This window comes from Chiloscyllium plagiosum, unplaced genomic scaffold (genome assembly GCF_037043375.1).
Source record: "Chiloscyllium plagiosum isolate Xiang-an unplaced genomic scaffold, Cpla_swu_hap1 HiC_scaffold_18, whole genome shotgun sequence".
Taxonomy (NCBI): domain Eukaryota; kingdom Metazoa; phylum Chordata; class Chondrichthyes; order Orectolobiformes; family Hemiscylliidae; genus Chiloscyllium; species Chiloscyllium plagiosum.
The window spans coordinates 61,039,495-61,056,539 of record NW_028270156.1 but is presented as its reverse complement, the minus strand read 5'-3'; the positions used below and the strand labels follow the sequence as shown (position 1 = coordinate 61,056,539).

The following is a 17,045-nucleotide window of genomic DNA, read 5'->3' as shown; positions in this document are numbered from 1 at the left end:
GCTGAAAACTAAAATGTACCAACATGCAATCTGTTTTCCGCAAGTTGCGATATGACTGTTTGCAGGCTACATTCAGAAGCCAAAGCGGCATTTTCAGCACAACAAAATCTACATGCCGATTTTGGTAAAATTTCAGATGCAAATCTGCACCATCTGTGCATGGATGAAATAATGCACTTGCAGTTCAGTGTGTCACTGAGACAATGCCTCATTGTTGTGGGTGCCATCTTCCAGATAATAGTTCAAATAGAGTTTACACATTCCGTAAAGAGATCCTGCTGAAATCTTGTTCGTGCAATATAAATGGGAAAGCCTTAGCACAAACAGAAAATGACGCAATAACTAATCTACTGGTAACTAGTAATTACTGCATTAGTAATTCTGAGCTTTTTTTTACTTATTCATTAGATATGGGCATTGTTGACGAAGCCAGAATTTATTACATATTGTTAGTTGTCCTTGAGGAGGCAGTCATAAGCTGTCTTGTTGAATCAGAGCAGTCCATTTGGTGTAGATTATACCAAAATACCATCAGGGAGGTTCAGGATTTTGACCCAGCACACTGAGGAAAAGGCAAATTTTACTATAAGTCAAGATGGTGAGTGGCATTGCATTGTATCTGCTGCCTTTCTCCTTCTACATGGAAGTGATTATGGGTTTGGAAGGGGTTGTCGAAGGAGACTTATTGAATTCCTGCAGTGCATCTTGTAGATGACACATACTACTGTCGCAGAATGTTGATGCAGGAGGAAATTTGTGGATGTGGTGCCACTCCAGCAGGCTTTGCCCTGGATAGCATCAAGCTTCTTGAGTGTTACTGCACCTATCCAGGTAAGTGGAGATTATTACATGAAATTTATGATCCGTGCTTTATGGACGATTGGCAAGGAGTCAGGAGGTGACTTACTTGATGCAAGACTCCTAAGACTTAGTCTTACCCTCTTGCAGACACAGTATTGATATGCGTAGTCCAGTTTAGTTTCTGGTCAATGGTAATCCTTAGGATGATGATAGTGGGAATTCCGCTATGGTAATGACATTGAACATCAAGTGGCAATGTTAAATTCTCTCTTCTTGGAGATGGTCATTGCCTGGCATGTGTGTGAATATGGTGCAAATGTTATTTGCCACTTGTCGGTCCAAACCTGGATATTGTCCAGATCTTGCTACATTTGAAAATAGCCTGTTTCAGTATCTTAGGTGTCACAAATGTTGTTCAAAACAGTGCAACCATCAGCAAACATCCCTACTTCTGGCCTTATTATGGAGAGAAGATAATTGATGAAGCAGCTAAAAATGGTTGGGCCTAGGACACTATTCCTGCACAGATATCCTGGAGTTGAAATGACAGTTGTCCAACAACCACAACTAACATTTTTTGTACTAGGAATGAGAAACCAGCAGAGTTTACCCATCCCCCTGCCTATATTAGCTTGGCTAGGGCCATGGTAGGTTCTGCAGGCATGTCCTTAGTACTACTGCCAGAATGCTGTCAGGGCCAAGCCTTTGCAGAATCCAGTACTTCCAGCTGTTTCATATCATATGAAGTGAATCATATTGGCAAAAGACTGACAACTGTGATGCTGGGGACGTGTGGAGAAGGCCGAGACAGATCATAAATTTGGTATTTAGAGTTTTACTTTGTAGGGCGGTTAGGGCTACATTAGCCATTATTGTTTCTACTGCCTTTAGTCAATGTCAGGTGGCACATCCAATTCCCCTTCCCCCCCCAACCAACCGGACCTCCCCCTGGCCCTCCCCAGAGTTTTTAAACCCTGGCCACTTCAGAAAGCAGTTGAGCATGGGTTTAGAGTCACATGTAAGAGAGACTAGGGAAGGAAGGCAATTTTCCTTCTTTGTAGGACACTGGAGGACCATGATTTCCATAAATCATTATTAGACTTTGAACTCAAATTCAATATTCTATTACAGATGCATCATGACAACTCTGCTAAAAATTACCACTGCACAATCATTTTTGAAAAGAAAAGCTGTTTGACACAGAGGACACCTTCTATTGCATTATGTGGCACTGCACCGAATTGTTTAGAACAATTCAGCAGCTCCAAAGCGGACATATAAGAGGTGCCTTAAGCCATTAGCAACAGAATTCTAAGTACCACAGTGTGTAAACTTCATAGTGCAGCATATCCCTCACTTAATCATAAGTATGAAGCCTGGTTTAATGAGGAATGTAGAAGAACATGTCAGGAATAGCAGGGGGATACCAAAAATAAGCTAACTCCTATAACACAGGAGTACATGCATGCTAAACAGAAGTACATCATAGATAGTCGAACATGTCCATAAAAATGGATGAGATCAAAGCTCTGAGCATTCCTGCAGTGTTCCCACAAGTGTTAGGCCGTTAAGTAGCCAATGGGTCTGCAGACCCATAAATATCCCCATCCCCATTATTAGGAGCTCAGAAATTGAGAGCAGAAGATTGAAACATTTAGAATCATTTACTGCCAGTCGTGGCAAGTGAATTGTCCATTCTGGCCTCCTGCTGAGAAGCATCACAGAAACAGTCAGCAAATTCCATTTGCTCCACGTAACAAGAAATAACTGAACATACATAATTCCGCAATGCTTACAGCACTGAAATAGCCAAAATCAAACAGTGCTAGCACAACTGAAGCACTGACAGCTAAGTAGAAAATTATCCAGGTACATACTGTTCAATTCAAGAAGGGCACATCTAATTTACCCAATTATCTTAACATCAATCAAAATCAAAATAATAGAACAGCAGAGTCAAGTGGTAATTCCTCACCAATAATTTGCTCACTAATACTCTCTTTAAGTCTGGCTCCAGACCTGACAATACTCTTGGTTCAAACACTGAGAAAGATGTTAAATTCCAGAGATAAAGTAAAGGTTTGCACACATGTTCAGGGAAATAAATATCTTCAACACGAGGGACTCAAACCATCTTCGAATTCACTATCGTTATCACCATCAGGGACCCACTACTGACAAGAAACTGAACCAGAACAGCTGTCTAAATACCATGGCTTCAAATGCAGGTCAGAGTCTGGGAATCGTGTGGTGAGGAATTCACCTTCTGACACCCAAACACTTTTGTCTCATCTTCCAGAAACAAGTCAGGAATGTAATGGAAAATGTTCCACTTTTCTGGAACAAAGGAGCTCACTTCAATGTAAGTCTATCCACCAACTTTAAACAGTCACACCCTCCACAATTTGTGTTTGGTGTACCATCTAGAAGATGTACTGGAGTAAAAGTATAACCTTGCTGTAAATCTACAATAATGAGTAGAGCAGGTGCTTTCTTGATTATATGTTTTCTTGAGATCGGTCTCTTGATTACATTTTAACCATATAAACCATAAGTATTAAGATTGCCTGGAGCAGTATTTTTTAGAGCAATAAGACGGTGCCAGTTTCTGGGTCTGAAGATTGTGAAGGAGCAAAGATAGCCTGGAGTACAGTGATATGCTCTTCCTGTCTGATGTGGGAGTTTAGGGACAGTTTTGATGTTAGAGGAACCTTGATTATCTGTACGAGATGGGCTGCACTATTTCATTAGGATAATCGATAATTCGGTTAATTGGTTAAATACATTTACTCTGGGGCTTGGAGTTTTCTGTTAAGTCTGCTCCCAGTTCAGGAGACTGTGCAGCAGCACACCATGTGCGAGCCACAGCTCCACCCATCCCACAACCCTATCCAACACCAACCCCCAACCAACCCCATCCAACACTGGCCCCCCTCCCCTCCCCTCCCCAACTCCACCTCAAGACTGCTGCTGCTGCCGCCACCTTTTTTTTTTGAGGGGGTGTCTCTACATAGCATACACGCATGCGCACACACACACCTTTTTACTGCAACTTTTTGACAGATTCCACCTTTGCCCTGTCCAGGACAATGTTGGAGAGATTATCTGGCCAAGGAGGGTGGTTTAGGGCCCACCCTGTGTAGAACTCCAGGGAAAGTGTAGGGGCAGAGAGGGAGGGCAGGTGGTCAGTCATTTGAAGACAGTGCCTGGGCTCCCATTAGTCCAGGACTGTTCTCTAATTCAAATTCACTTTTAATCACTATAAACAAATGCTAGATGACTACAGAAATTGAATTTTTGATTAAGAAAAAGGAAGAGGCTTATAGCAGAGATCGAGTGAATCCTTAGAAGAGTATAAAGGCAGTAGGAGTATACTTAAGAGGGAAATCAGGAGGGCAAAAAAGGGGACATGAGATAGATTAGATTTTTAGATTACATTACAGTGTGGAAACAGGCCCTTCGGCCCAACAAGTCCACACCGACCCGCCAAAGCGAAACCCACCCATACCCCTACATTTACCCGTTACCTAACACTACGGGCAATTTAGCATGGCCAATTCACCTGACCCTGCACATCTTTGGACTGTGGGAGGAAACCGGAGCACCCGGAGGAAACCCACGCAGACACGGGGAGAACGTGCAAACTCCACACAGTCAGTCGCCTGAGGCGGGAAGTGAACCCGGGTCTCAGGCGCTGTGAGGCAGCAGTGCTAACCACTGTGCCACCGTGCCGCCCACCTTTGGGTTCAGAAGAATCCAAAGGGATTCTATAAATACATTAAGGACAAAAAGGTAACTAGGGAGAGAATAGGGCCCTTCAGAGATCAGCAAGGCAGTCTGTGTGTGGAACCGCAGGAAATGGGGGAAGACACCAAACGAGGATTTTGCATCAGTGTTTACTGTGGAGAAGGACATGGAAGATATAGAATGTGGGGAAAAAGATGGTGACATCTTGAAAAAAAAATGTCCATATTACAGGTGCTGGATATCTGAAAATGCACAAAGGTGGATAAATCCCCAGGACATGATTATATGTAACCTAGAGGTCTGTGGAAAGCTAGGGAAGTGATTGCTGGCCGCCTTGCCGAGATATTTGTATATTCGATAGTCACAGGTAAGATGCTTGAAGACTGAAGGTTGGCTAGCATGGTGCTACTATTTAAGAAAGGTGGTAAAGAAAAGCCACAGACCAGTGAGCCTGACATCGGTGGTGGGCAAGTTGTTGGAGGGAATCCTGAAGGCCAGGATTTACATGTTTTTGGAAAGGCAAGGACTGAATATGGATAGTCAACATGGCTTTGTGAGTGGAAAATCATATCTGAGTTTTTTTTAAAGTCGTAACAAAGAGGATTGATGAGGGCAAAGAGGTGGTCGTGATCTATATGGACTTCAGTAAGGCGTTCAACAAGGTTCCTCATGGTAGACTGGTTAGCTAGTTTAGAGTTCATGGAATACAGGGAGATCTAGCTATTTGGATCCAGAACTGGCTCAAAGGTAAAAGACAGAGGGTGGTGGTGGAGGGTTGCCTTTCTGACTGGAGGCCTGTGACCAGTGGAGTGCCACAAGGGTCCACTGCTTTTCGTCATTTATATAAATCATTTGGATGTGAACATAGGAGTTATAGTAAGTTTGCAATGACAGCAAAATTGGAGGTGTAGTGGACAGCAAAGAAGGTTACTTAAGAGTACAATGGGATCTTGATCAGATGGTCCAATGAGCCGAGGAGTGGCAGAAGTTTAATTTAGATAAATGTGAGGTGCTGCATTTTGGAAAGGCAAATCAGAGCAGGGTTTATACATTGGGAGAAAGTGAGGAATGCAGACGCTGGAGACCAGAGTTGAAAAGTGTGGTGCTGGAAAAACACAGCAGGCCAGGCAGCATCCAAGGAGCAGGAGAATCGACGTTTCGGGCATAAGCCCTTCTTCAGGGATTTATACATATAATGGTAAGGTCCTAGGGAGTGTTGTTGAACAAAGAGACCTTGGAGAGCAAATTCATAGTTCCTTGAAAGTGGAGTCGCAGGTAGATAGAATAGTGAATGCGGTGTTTGGTAGGCTTCCTTTATTGCTCAGAGCATAGAGTATAGGAGTTGGGAGGTCATGTTGAGACTGTATTGGACACTGGTTAGGCCACTTTTGGAATATTGTGTGCAATTCTGGTCTCCCTCCTATAGGGAAGATGTTGTGAAACTTGAAATAGTTCAGCAAAGATTTACAAGGATGTTGCCAGGGTTGGACGATTTAAACTGCAGGGAGGGGATGAATAGGTTGGGGCTGTTTTCTCTGGAGCATCAGAGATTGGAGGGGTATACAGGTTTATAAAATTATGAAGGGCATGGATAGGGTAAATAGACAAGGTATTTGTCCTGGGGTGGGGGAGGCCAGAACTAGTGGGCATAGGTTTAGGGTGAAGTGGTGGAGGCTGGTACAATAACAATATTTAAAAGGCATCTGGATGGGTATATGAATAGGAAGAGTCGAGGGGGTTATGGGCCAAATTCTGGCAAATGGGACTAGATTAGGATGGAATATCTGGTCGGCATGGACGAGTTAAACTAAAGGATCTGTTTCCATACTGTACATCTCTAAGTTGACGAAGCTCTTTTCAACACATCATCCAAATCCGCAAACTCTTCCTTCCAGTCAGTATAATTGTGTGGGAACATTACCAGTTCAAGTTCCCCTCCAAGTCACACATCTCGACTTGCAAACATGCAATTTTTCTTCATTGTCCTTGAAGCCCTTGCTGAAGTGGTCAAAGAAAACAGTTCACTACTAATTTCTCAATGACAATTAGGGATGAGTAAAAATGCTGCCCTTGCCAAAGATGTTCACATTCCATGAATGAAAAAGTCTTTATGAGTAGCTCACTCAACTAAAATTTTAGAGACTCACTAGAAGTCAGTTGTGCCTATAGTGTTCTTTTTCAGATGTTGTGGCATGAGCAGAAGTTTTGCTCGTGCTCTACTCTGTAGACAGGGTTGAACTTGACTATGGAACATGCTACTACTGCATTCATTCATTATTCAGGCAATGCTGCAAATACTAGGACATCAAATAGCCCCGTCAAAAATTGATGTTTCACAGCACAAAGCTTCCAATTCAAATATCAAGATGAGTTACTGATTCAGGCCCACCGCTCACTCTATAAACAGCATCTTGATCTTCAACTACAATAGCCAACTACTCCTGACCAAAGTCAGATTTTTTTTGAGATAGCAGTTGGCCAGCTGGACAAAAAAAGGACAAAATACAGCAACAAATATTGAATTGCCAAATTACTGTCAACTCAAGAGTCAGTTCCAGAAAAAATTCAACCAGTGACCCTGGTGATGTTGGTGACATTAGTTTAAACTCAAAACTGCAAGGCTATTATTAGCATGAGGTAAGGAAATCAAATTATTCCTGAAGAGAAATACTTCACAATTTAACTTGCGTTGTTCAATGGATGAGGCAAGGGAGGTGGTAGAGAACTTTACCAGTATTGATCTGTAGTATTGATCTGACCGTAATTTTTTTCTTTTAACATTAATTGTAATGCAATATCTTGTTTTGTATTCCTAGTTACTCTGCACATTTATTTGGAGATGCAGATTCTGTTCCCTTTAACAGTTTCCAAAATTAATTTAAAGCCAGAGATGAGACTCACCAACCATCAAATTAAACTACGTGAAGTGATTCTTTGAATCCTTACGGTGTGCAAGCAGGCTATTCAGCCCACTGAGTCCACGGTGATCCTCTGAAAAGCATCCTACCCAGACCCACACTCTACCCGTAATCCCGCATTCCCCATGGTTAATCCACCTAGCCAGCAGTTCAGAGGACATTTTGGGCAATTTACCACAGCCAAACCACCTTATTTTCACATCTTTGGACTGTGGGAGGAAACTTGAGCACCCAGAGGAAACCCACACAGACATGGGGAGAACGTGCAAACTCCACACAGACAGCCATGGTTCCAGAGATTAAAGAAACATTGTAAACAAGTGAGCCCAAACTTACTCTTTTCCAGCAATATACAGACCTATGGTAACGAAGAAATCAAAGAATCCCTGTTTATCAGTACAAAATGGAAATGACCATAAGTAGTGATGCCCAGAATTTCATTTGTCCACCAATTTCATCCAGCACAGATAACAATAAGCCTATCGCCTGCTTTCAAATAATTATTCACTATTTTAAAGCCAAAAACAAGTTTTTAAAAAATTGCAAGGTGCAATGCCAGGCAGTGGCGTTCGGCTCATCTGGAAATAGGTTGAAATTATTTACAACGTGGGTAAATTATTTAGCTTTGAACAGTATTATTCTTCCCCATATGAAAAAGCAACTGATTTTATCATTTGCTTGTAAATCCTCAACTCTAGTTACCCATAGGGGTCAGATATCAGTATACTCTTCAAGGGATATGTTTGCTCCATATGTCAATGCATTGTCTTTCCTCAAAACACCTGTAGTTTAATCCTCAGCTTGTTGAAATCATATTTCATGCAAGTACACATTAGGATGCCACAAGCAGCAGCATATGGGCGAATCTGTAAATCCTCACTGAAAATTTAGGTCACCAGGGAATAAGGCTTACGAGAGTACAGAACTGCACAACTAATCTTTTGTAGTCATAAAATAATACAACACAGGGGTGGACACTTCACACATTATGTTAGCTCTGTGAAAGCATTGTCTAATTAGGCTTAATCTTTTCTTTCCTCATAACCCGGAGTTTTCTTTTCACTTATGAAAACCACTACTGAATCTGCTCTTATCCCTTTTTCAAGCATCACAAGGCAGATCATCACATAGAAGCACAATTAGGCCATGCAGCTCTTTGGGTCTGCTCCACCGTTCAACAACAGCCAGTAGGTTTCTGAACCCCATTCTCCTACCTTCTCCTCAAAACCTTTTGCTCTCTTTACTAATCTAGAACCTATCCATTTTAAATACACTCAATTTCTTGGCCTCCAGAACCTTCAAGTTCCACATATTCACCACTCTCTGGCTGAAGAAATTCCTCCTAATTTCAGTTCTCAAGGATCGATCCTTCACTCGGAGACTCTGCTCTCAGGTTCTAATCTCTCCTACTAGTGCAAATATCTTCTCCACTCTATCGCAACCTCTCAGTATTCCAATAATAATATAACCCCTCATCCTTCTAAATTGCATGGAGTACAAACCCAGAGTCAACCATCACTCCTCATATGACAAGGCCTTCGTCCCTGGGATTATTCTTATAAACCTCCTCTGGACCCCCTCCAAAGGCAGCACATTCTTCCTACAGGGCTCAAAACTGCTCTCAATATCCCAAATGCAATCTGACCAGAGCCTTATACACCCTGAGCAATACATCCCTGTTCTTGTACACCATATCCTTGAAAGGAGCATTAACATTGCATTCGCCTTCCAACTACCAAATAAACCCATCTATTAACCTTAAAAGAATCCCGAACTAAGATTCCCAAGTCCCTGTGTGCTTCAGATTTCTGAACCCTTTCACTATTCACATTGTATTCCATCTACCCACTTTGCCCACTCTCTTAGCCTGTCCAAGTCCTTCTGCAGCCTTCCCACCTCCTCAAAAATGCCTGTTGTTCCAGCTATTTTTGTGTCAACTGCAAACTTAGCAACAATGCCCCCAGTCCAGATCACTAATATAGAACGTGAATAGTTGTGGTCCCTACACTGCTCTCTGCAGAACTCCACCAATCACCAGCTGCCATCATGAAAAAGACTCCTTTACCCCGATGCTCTGCCTTCTGTCAGTCAGCTAATCCTTTATCCAAGCCAGTAACTTGCCCCTTACATCATAGGCAGCCTCCTGCGCAACACCTTGTCAAAGGCCTTCTGGAAATCTAAGTAGATTACTTCACTGGTTCTCCTTTGATTAAACTGGTCATTATTCCTCAAAGAATTCTACCAGACTTATGAAGCATGACCTCCCCTTGATGAAGCCACAATGACTCAGCCTTATTTCATCATGCACTTCCAAGTAGTCCACAATCTCATCCGGAATAATGGACTCTCAAATCTTAACAACCAAGGTTAGGCTAACTGGCCTATAATTTCCCATCTCTTCCCTTTCTTCTTAAACGAAGTTGTTCCATTCGCCATACTCCAGTCCTTTTAAATCCTTCCTGACTCAAGTGATTCCAGACAGATCAGCACCAATGCCTCCACAATCTCCTCAGGTATCTTCTTCAGAATCCTGGGGTGTAGTCCATCAGATCCAGGTGATTTATCTACCTTTAGACCTTTCAGCTTCCCCAGCACCTTCACCTTAATGGTGGGCCAATACACTCACTTCAGCACCCCCTTCCTCTCCTGAAGCTCTGCTCTGCTACTGGTGTCTTCCACTATGAAGGCTATTTAGTTCCTATGCTTTTTCTTTGTTTCCTATGATTATTTCTCCAGTTCCATTTTCTAGTAGTCCAATATCCACTTTTGCCTTTCTTATATATATATATATATATATATATATATATATATATTTACAATTTTCTTTTATCCTCATATTTCATCATCTCCCCACTTTAATGCTGATTTTAGTTATCCTCTGCTGATTTTAAGAGCTTTCCAATCCTCTGGCTTCCCACTAATCTTCCCCAACTTTATGCTTTTATGCTCTCGCTGACTTCCCTTGTTCCCTCATCCTCATCTTACTTTGTTTCTTCTTCCTTGGGATGAATTTCTACTGTGCCTCCCAATTTACCCCAGAAATTCCTGCTATTGCTGCTCCTTCATTTTCCCTAGCAGCCGCCCCTTGCAATCAACTCTGGCCCGCTCCTCTCTTAATTGTTACCTTTATTCAAATGTAATACCATTACTTCTGATTCTAGTTCCTCCCTCTCAAACTGCAGGGTGAATTTTATGATCATTATCCTCTATGGGTTTCTTCATCTCAAGTTCCCTAATCAAGCAAGCCTCATTATACATCAAGAAATTCAGTACTGCTTGCTCCCTACTGGAGTCTACCATAGTTGTTCCAAAGAAACATTTTGTAGCCATTCCATGAATTTCTTTTCTTTAATCTGCTACCAACTTTATTTTCCCAGTCCACCTGCATATTGAAGTCCCCAGTGATTATTGTAATAGTGTCTTTCTTACATGCCTTTTCTATCTTCTGATTTACTTTCTACTCCACACCCTGACTACTGCAAGGAGGCCTGTACATGATTCCCAATAGGTCTTTTCACCTTTGCGGTTTTCCAACTCCACCAACACAGATTCTACACCTTTGAACCTAATATCCCCTCTTGCAAGACAACCTGTCTGCCATCCTTTTAATAGATTGCGTATCCTTGTTCCCAATTCCGACCACAACCTGCTGTATAAAACAAAACTTCTCATCTCACTTTGATCTTTTTCAAAATGATTTTTTACATTTACATTCTCAAGCTGTCAGCATTTTGATGAGTGGAGTCACACCTATCTACCAGTCATAATCTTAAATATCCATTAAATTTACAAGGCCGATTTGGGAATTGGGGCATAGGGAGTTTAGTTCAGCTGGCTACACACTGATATGTGGATCAAATTAAAATCATCAGTTCTGGCTAAGCAGACTTGGGACCCGTTTCCCTAATATTGGTATGGTTAGGCGTATACTCACAAAGGACCAGCCAAAATCAAGTGTATCTTTAGCATCTACTTCTCAAATGTAGAAAAAACACAGCTTTTTAGTCTCTCCACATAGCAGAATGTCTCACTTCTGGTACAACCTGGATAAATCTACTCCACACCAATTCCTAAGGTGGTAACAGATTTAAGAAAACAGAGTCACCAGAAGAACAATTGGCTCGCTGAGGAGATATGGTGAAGTACATAATTTTAAAAAAAGAAAAAGCTGGAGTAAAATTCAATTTTTTTGTAGAAACTATGACAAGCTTCTTATTCTACCAAACAAGTCTTCATGGAAGCCATCCCACATGAAGATAATCTTGCTATAGGATGAAAGCGATCTTCAATGCTAAATCCAGATGGGAATATTATATAAGATCATGCCCTGAATTCTCATTAAATCTCTGTTAGGAAAACTTAAGTTGTGATGAACAACAGAAATTATATCTCATTATATGAAGAATGTAAATGATATATGTTTGTTTGGCATCACTTTGATCCTTGGGCTAGTTAAGCACAGTTGGTGAACTGTAATGTACATATCTGTGATGCTCATTAATGTGTGATATGTGTTTGTGTGTTTTTTTGTACATTGATGTCAATTAAAGCAAAAATGCTGGGTTCTTACACTACAGTTATGATGCTTCAAACATATTTCATTCACTAAAAACACTGAAATCTCTTGGGTTTGTGAAAGGCTCTATGAAAATTCAAGTATTACTTTTTGAGAAAGTTAGTATTAATCACTTACAACCAGAAGCAAGATGGATTAATAAACAAACCAACAGAACACACTGTTTCCCAGGTATTCAAACATTCACATACTTTCACACTGAAATACAATCAGGATGGTGTTACTCTAGGAGCCCTCAATAGTTACCCTGGACCATCTGAAGTCTCACAGGTATCAGGGGAAACATAAGCTAATTAAATCAAACTGCTCCCCACACCCCACACATCAGTTGATGAATCATTTATCCTCCATATTGAACATCACTTGGAGGATGCACTAACAGAGACAAGGGCACAGAATGAACTCTGGGTGAAGGACTTCAATGTCCTTCATGAGCAGCTCTGTAGCACCATCAGTGACAGAATCCTCAACGACAATGAAAAGCTCACAGCTATTCTCCTCAAAACTAAGGCCATGCATTCAGGATAAATCTTGGTAAAACTCATGCGCACACTCCATCATTGTCTTGCCATCCAGGGACACAATTTTGTAAAATATCCTAAGTTTTATAAATTGGTGTAACAGAAAAAGTTCTTGTTATTTCATTTTTAAAAGATTTGTGGATTTTTACTTCTCTACCCATACCCATTTTAAAGACATTTTATCATTTAACAGATATGGTAAAACTTCTAGCTACCAAGTATTAAAACACATTTCTCCATTAAGTTTCATTTGACATCCATCTGCTCAATTTATTAACTTTCACGCTTCACGTCGTTGACCACGTCGGAGGGGAAATTGCCATCTTTGAAGGAGGAGGCAATTTGAGTTGTTCGGTAGTGGAATTGGTCCTCCTGGGAGCAGATGAGGCGGAGGAATTAGCAATATGGGTTGGCATTTTTACAGGGGGCAGGGTGGGAGGAGGTGTAATCTAGGTAGCTGTGGGAGTCGGTCGGTTTGTAGTAAAAATCTGTTGAGTCGGTCGCCCGAGATAGAAATGGAGAGGTCTAGGAAGGGGAGAGAGGCGTCTGCGACGGTCCAGGTAAATTTGAGGTAGGGGTGGAAGGGGTTAGTAAAGTGGATGAACTGTTCAACCTCGTCATGGGAGCACGAGGTAGTGCCAATACAATCATCGATGTAGCAGAGGAAAAGGTGGGGGGTGTTGCCAGTGTAGCTGCGGAAGATGGACTGTTCCACATATCCGATGAAGAGACAGGCATAGCTGGAGCCCATGCGGGTGCCCATGGCTACTCCTTTGGTTTGGAGGAAGTGGGAGGATTGGAAAGAGAAGTTGTTCAGAGTGAGGACCAGTTCAGTCAGTCGAAGGAGGGTGTCAGTGGAAGGGTACTGGTTGGGTCGGTGGGAGAGGAAGAAGCGGAGGGCTCGGAGGCCTTCGTGATGGGGGATGGAAGTGTATGGGGACTGGATGTCCATCGTGAAGATAAGACGTTGGGGGCAGGGGAAGCGAAAATCATGGAGGAGCTGGAGGGCGTGGGTGGTGTCCCGAACATAGGTGGGGAGTTCTTGGACTAAGAGGGACAGGACAGTGTCGAGGTATGCAGAGATGCATTCGGTGGGGCAGGAGCAGGCTGAGACAATGGGTTGGCCGGGGCATTTGGGTTTGTGGATTTTGGGTAGGAGGTAGAAACGGGTGGTGCGGGGTTGTGGGACTGAGGTTGGAGGCAGTGGATGGGAGATCTCCTGAGGTGATGAGGTTATGGATGGGAGATGATGGTTTGGTGGTGTGAGGTGGGGTCATGGTCAAGGGGCAGTAGGAGGAGGTGTCCGCGAGTTGGCGTCTAGCTTCAGCGGTGTAAAGATCGGTGCACCAAACTATCATTGTGCCTCCCTTGTCTGCCGGTTTGATGGTGAGGTTGGGGTTGGAGTGGAGGGCTGCGTGTTGTGAAGGTGAGAAGTTGGAGTGGGTGAGAGGGGTGGACAGGTTGAGGCGGTCAATGTTGCGGTGGCAGTTGGATATGAAGAGATCGAGGGCGGGTAAGAGGCCAGCACGGGATGTCCAGGTGGATGGGGTGCGTTGGAGGTAGGAGAAGGGGTCGTCAGAGGGTGGGCGAGAGTCCTTGTTGAAGAAGTAGGTGCGGAGGCGAAGGCGGCGGAAGAAATGCTCTATATCTAGCCGCATGTCGAACTAACTGATCCGGGAGCGTAGGGGGATGAAGGTGAGGCCTCTGCTGAGGACTGATCGTTCATCCTCAGAGAGGGGGAGGTCTGGAGGGATAGTGAAAATACGGCAGGGCTGGGAGCTCTGACCTGGTCGTGGAGCCGGAGTTGGTCGCGGGGCCGGCGTGGTCTTTGAGCAGGACAAACTCGCTACTACAGCACACTCTCCACCGCATCTCCTCCCTTGAGCCCCGCCCCTCCAACCGCCACCAGGATAGAACCCCACTGGTCCTCACCTTCCACCCCACCAACCTCCGGATACATTGTCTCATCCTCCGTCATTTCCGCCACCTCCAGACAGATCCCACCACCAAGGATATATTTCCCTCTCCACCCCTATCAGCATTCAGGAGAGATCACTCCCTCCCCGACTCCCTCGTCAGGTCCACACCCCCCACCAACCTCCACTCCTGGCACCTACCCCTGCAACCGCAGGAAGTGCAAAACTTATGCCCACCCCCCCCCAATGGATCTGTCTATATCCGTCGCAAATTCTCCTGCACCTCCACACACATCATTTACTGTATCCGCTGCACCTGATGTGGTCTCCTCTACATTGGGGAGACAGGCTGCCTACTTGCGGAACGTTTCAGGGAACACCTCTGGGACACCCGCACCAACCAACCCAACCGCCCCGTGGCTGAACACATTAGCTCCCCCTCTCACTCCGCCAATGACATGCAAGTCCTTGGCCTCCTCCATCACCAGACCCTGGTCACACGACGCCTGGAGGAAGAGCACCTCATCTTCCGCCTAGGAACCCTCCACCACACGGGATGAATGTAGATTTCTCCAGCTTCCTCATTTCCCCTCCCCCCACCTTATCTCAGTCCCAACCCTCGGATTCAGCACCGCCCTCTTCTTCCTGACCTCTCCGCCCCCACTCCGGCCTATCACCCTCACCCCCTTCCACATATTGTACATGTAGTAAATATGAAATAAAAACAAAAGTTCTGCATCATCAGGAGCCAGGTGCAAAATTATGAAGCAGAACCTCAAAAGATTTGCATCATTCCCTGAGCCACTGCTAACTGGCATTGGGCAAATTAGATTAGAGAGATTAATGCATGATTCAAAATGGTAGGTCTGGTTTGCGAAGCACTTGATAAAGTGGGATCTGGACCAATAGAATAGTTGACACGTGAATCATGCCGGAGCCAATCTTCTTGCCAATCATAAAATTAAAGCGGCAGAAAGGATTTCAATTAAAGAGTGGGGCAAGAGATCAAGTTTGGGAAGATGTGATAAATCAAAGTTTGGAGTCAAGGGCAAAGAGAAAGATATTAGTACAGAAAGGGGGAAAAGAGAACAAATGTAAGAGTCAAGCAACACAAGATTAGAATTTAGATTTAGAGCAAAGCGATAAAACTAAAGACGCTGTATGTGAATGCTCATCCAATTCAAAACAAAACTGATGAACTGAACATGAAAATAGAAATGAATAGTTACAATCTGATAGCTTTTACAGGGGTATGTTTGCAGGATGACAAGTTGGATTCTGAATCTTGGAAGGGTACAGCATATTTGACAGTAAACTAGGAGAAGGCAGAGAGGTGGTTGTGTTAGTCAATGGGATTAACACAGTAGAATCATGAATTGAATATGAAAATTATATTTGACTAATCTATTGATGTTCTTTGATGCAGTACCTGCTCTGGATAAAGGGGAAATCAGTGGATGTATTGTACTTACATTTCCAGAAGTTATTTGAAAAGGTCCTGCAAGGGTTACTGCAAAAAAATAAGTGCTCATGACGTGAAGGATGGAAATTCCTCAATTTTGAAATTCTCATCCAAGTTTGCAAATCCTTTCATGGCCTTGACCTTCCCTACTTCTAATTTCTTCTAATTCTACAATGCTCAGAGTTCTTGGCTTGTCTAATTCTAGCCTCTTGAACAGTTCTCATTTTCTTTGCTCTAACATGATTGACTTTGTCTTCATTTGCTAGGGCAAAAAGTACATAACATCTTCTCTAAACCTCATTGCCTTGCTCCTCCTTTAAGATACTTCAGAAAATCTATTCCTGGGAGCAAGCTTTTGGCCACCTGGCTAAAGTAGTCAAGCTAACAATGTTAAGTTACATCACCAAATCAGTGTGCATATATCTGAGGTTGTAACACCGAGTTATAACATGCTCTGTCGGGAGTACTGCTTAACTTAGTCCTTGGAGACAATGTAGAGAACAGCCAAGAGGCTTCACAGGCTGGGAAAATTCAGGTTATCCAACCTTGGAAGAATTACTGGCCTTTTAAAAAGGAAACAAAAACATCAAGGTATATGAATTGCAACAGGGAACAGCAGAGATAAATCCAGAGCATTAATTAACTTAAAACATCAACAAACTTTTACAAGGCAACTTGGAAGAGAAATCAGGAAGCACTTCAAGTAGGTTGAATAAAAATCTACAATAGCCTTCAGAAAAATGCAGAAAAAGCAATAACTCTTCAACAAATTTGTATATTCTTAGATGCTATGCTAAAGAGATAGAAGAGAACACTAGGGTTTCTATGGATGAATGAACTTGAGAGAGTGAATGGTCTCGGCTTCATTATCATAAGTACCCTATATTTTGAGTGCAGTACTCTCTCAACAGGTTAGTTACAAAAATATTGAGCATAAGCATCAGACATCATAAAAGCCGCAGAATTGGGTAATTTAGGAGATAGAGATGAAGAAAACAGTATTTATCCATTGGCTCATATCCATGCAGATTTCTCAGACACTACACATGCAACTGTGAACAACATACTTGTATTTGTGATGTCCCACAAACACAAGAGCTTACG

General features: G+C 42.9%; 1 protein-coding gene across 5 annotated transcripts in view; it reads right to left on the bottom strand.

The window, feature by feature from the left end:
* The window catches only part of ptdss2 (phosphatidylserine synthase 2), a 95,115-nt gene that overhangs the window by 41,099 nt on the left and 36,971 nt on the right, over nucleotides 1-17,045 (bottom strand). The gene's annotated exons all lie outside the window — the stretch shown is intronic.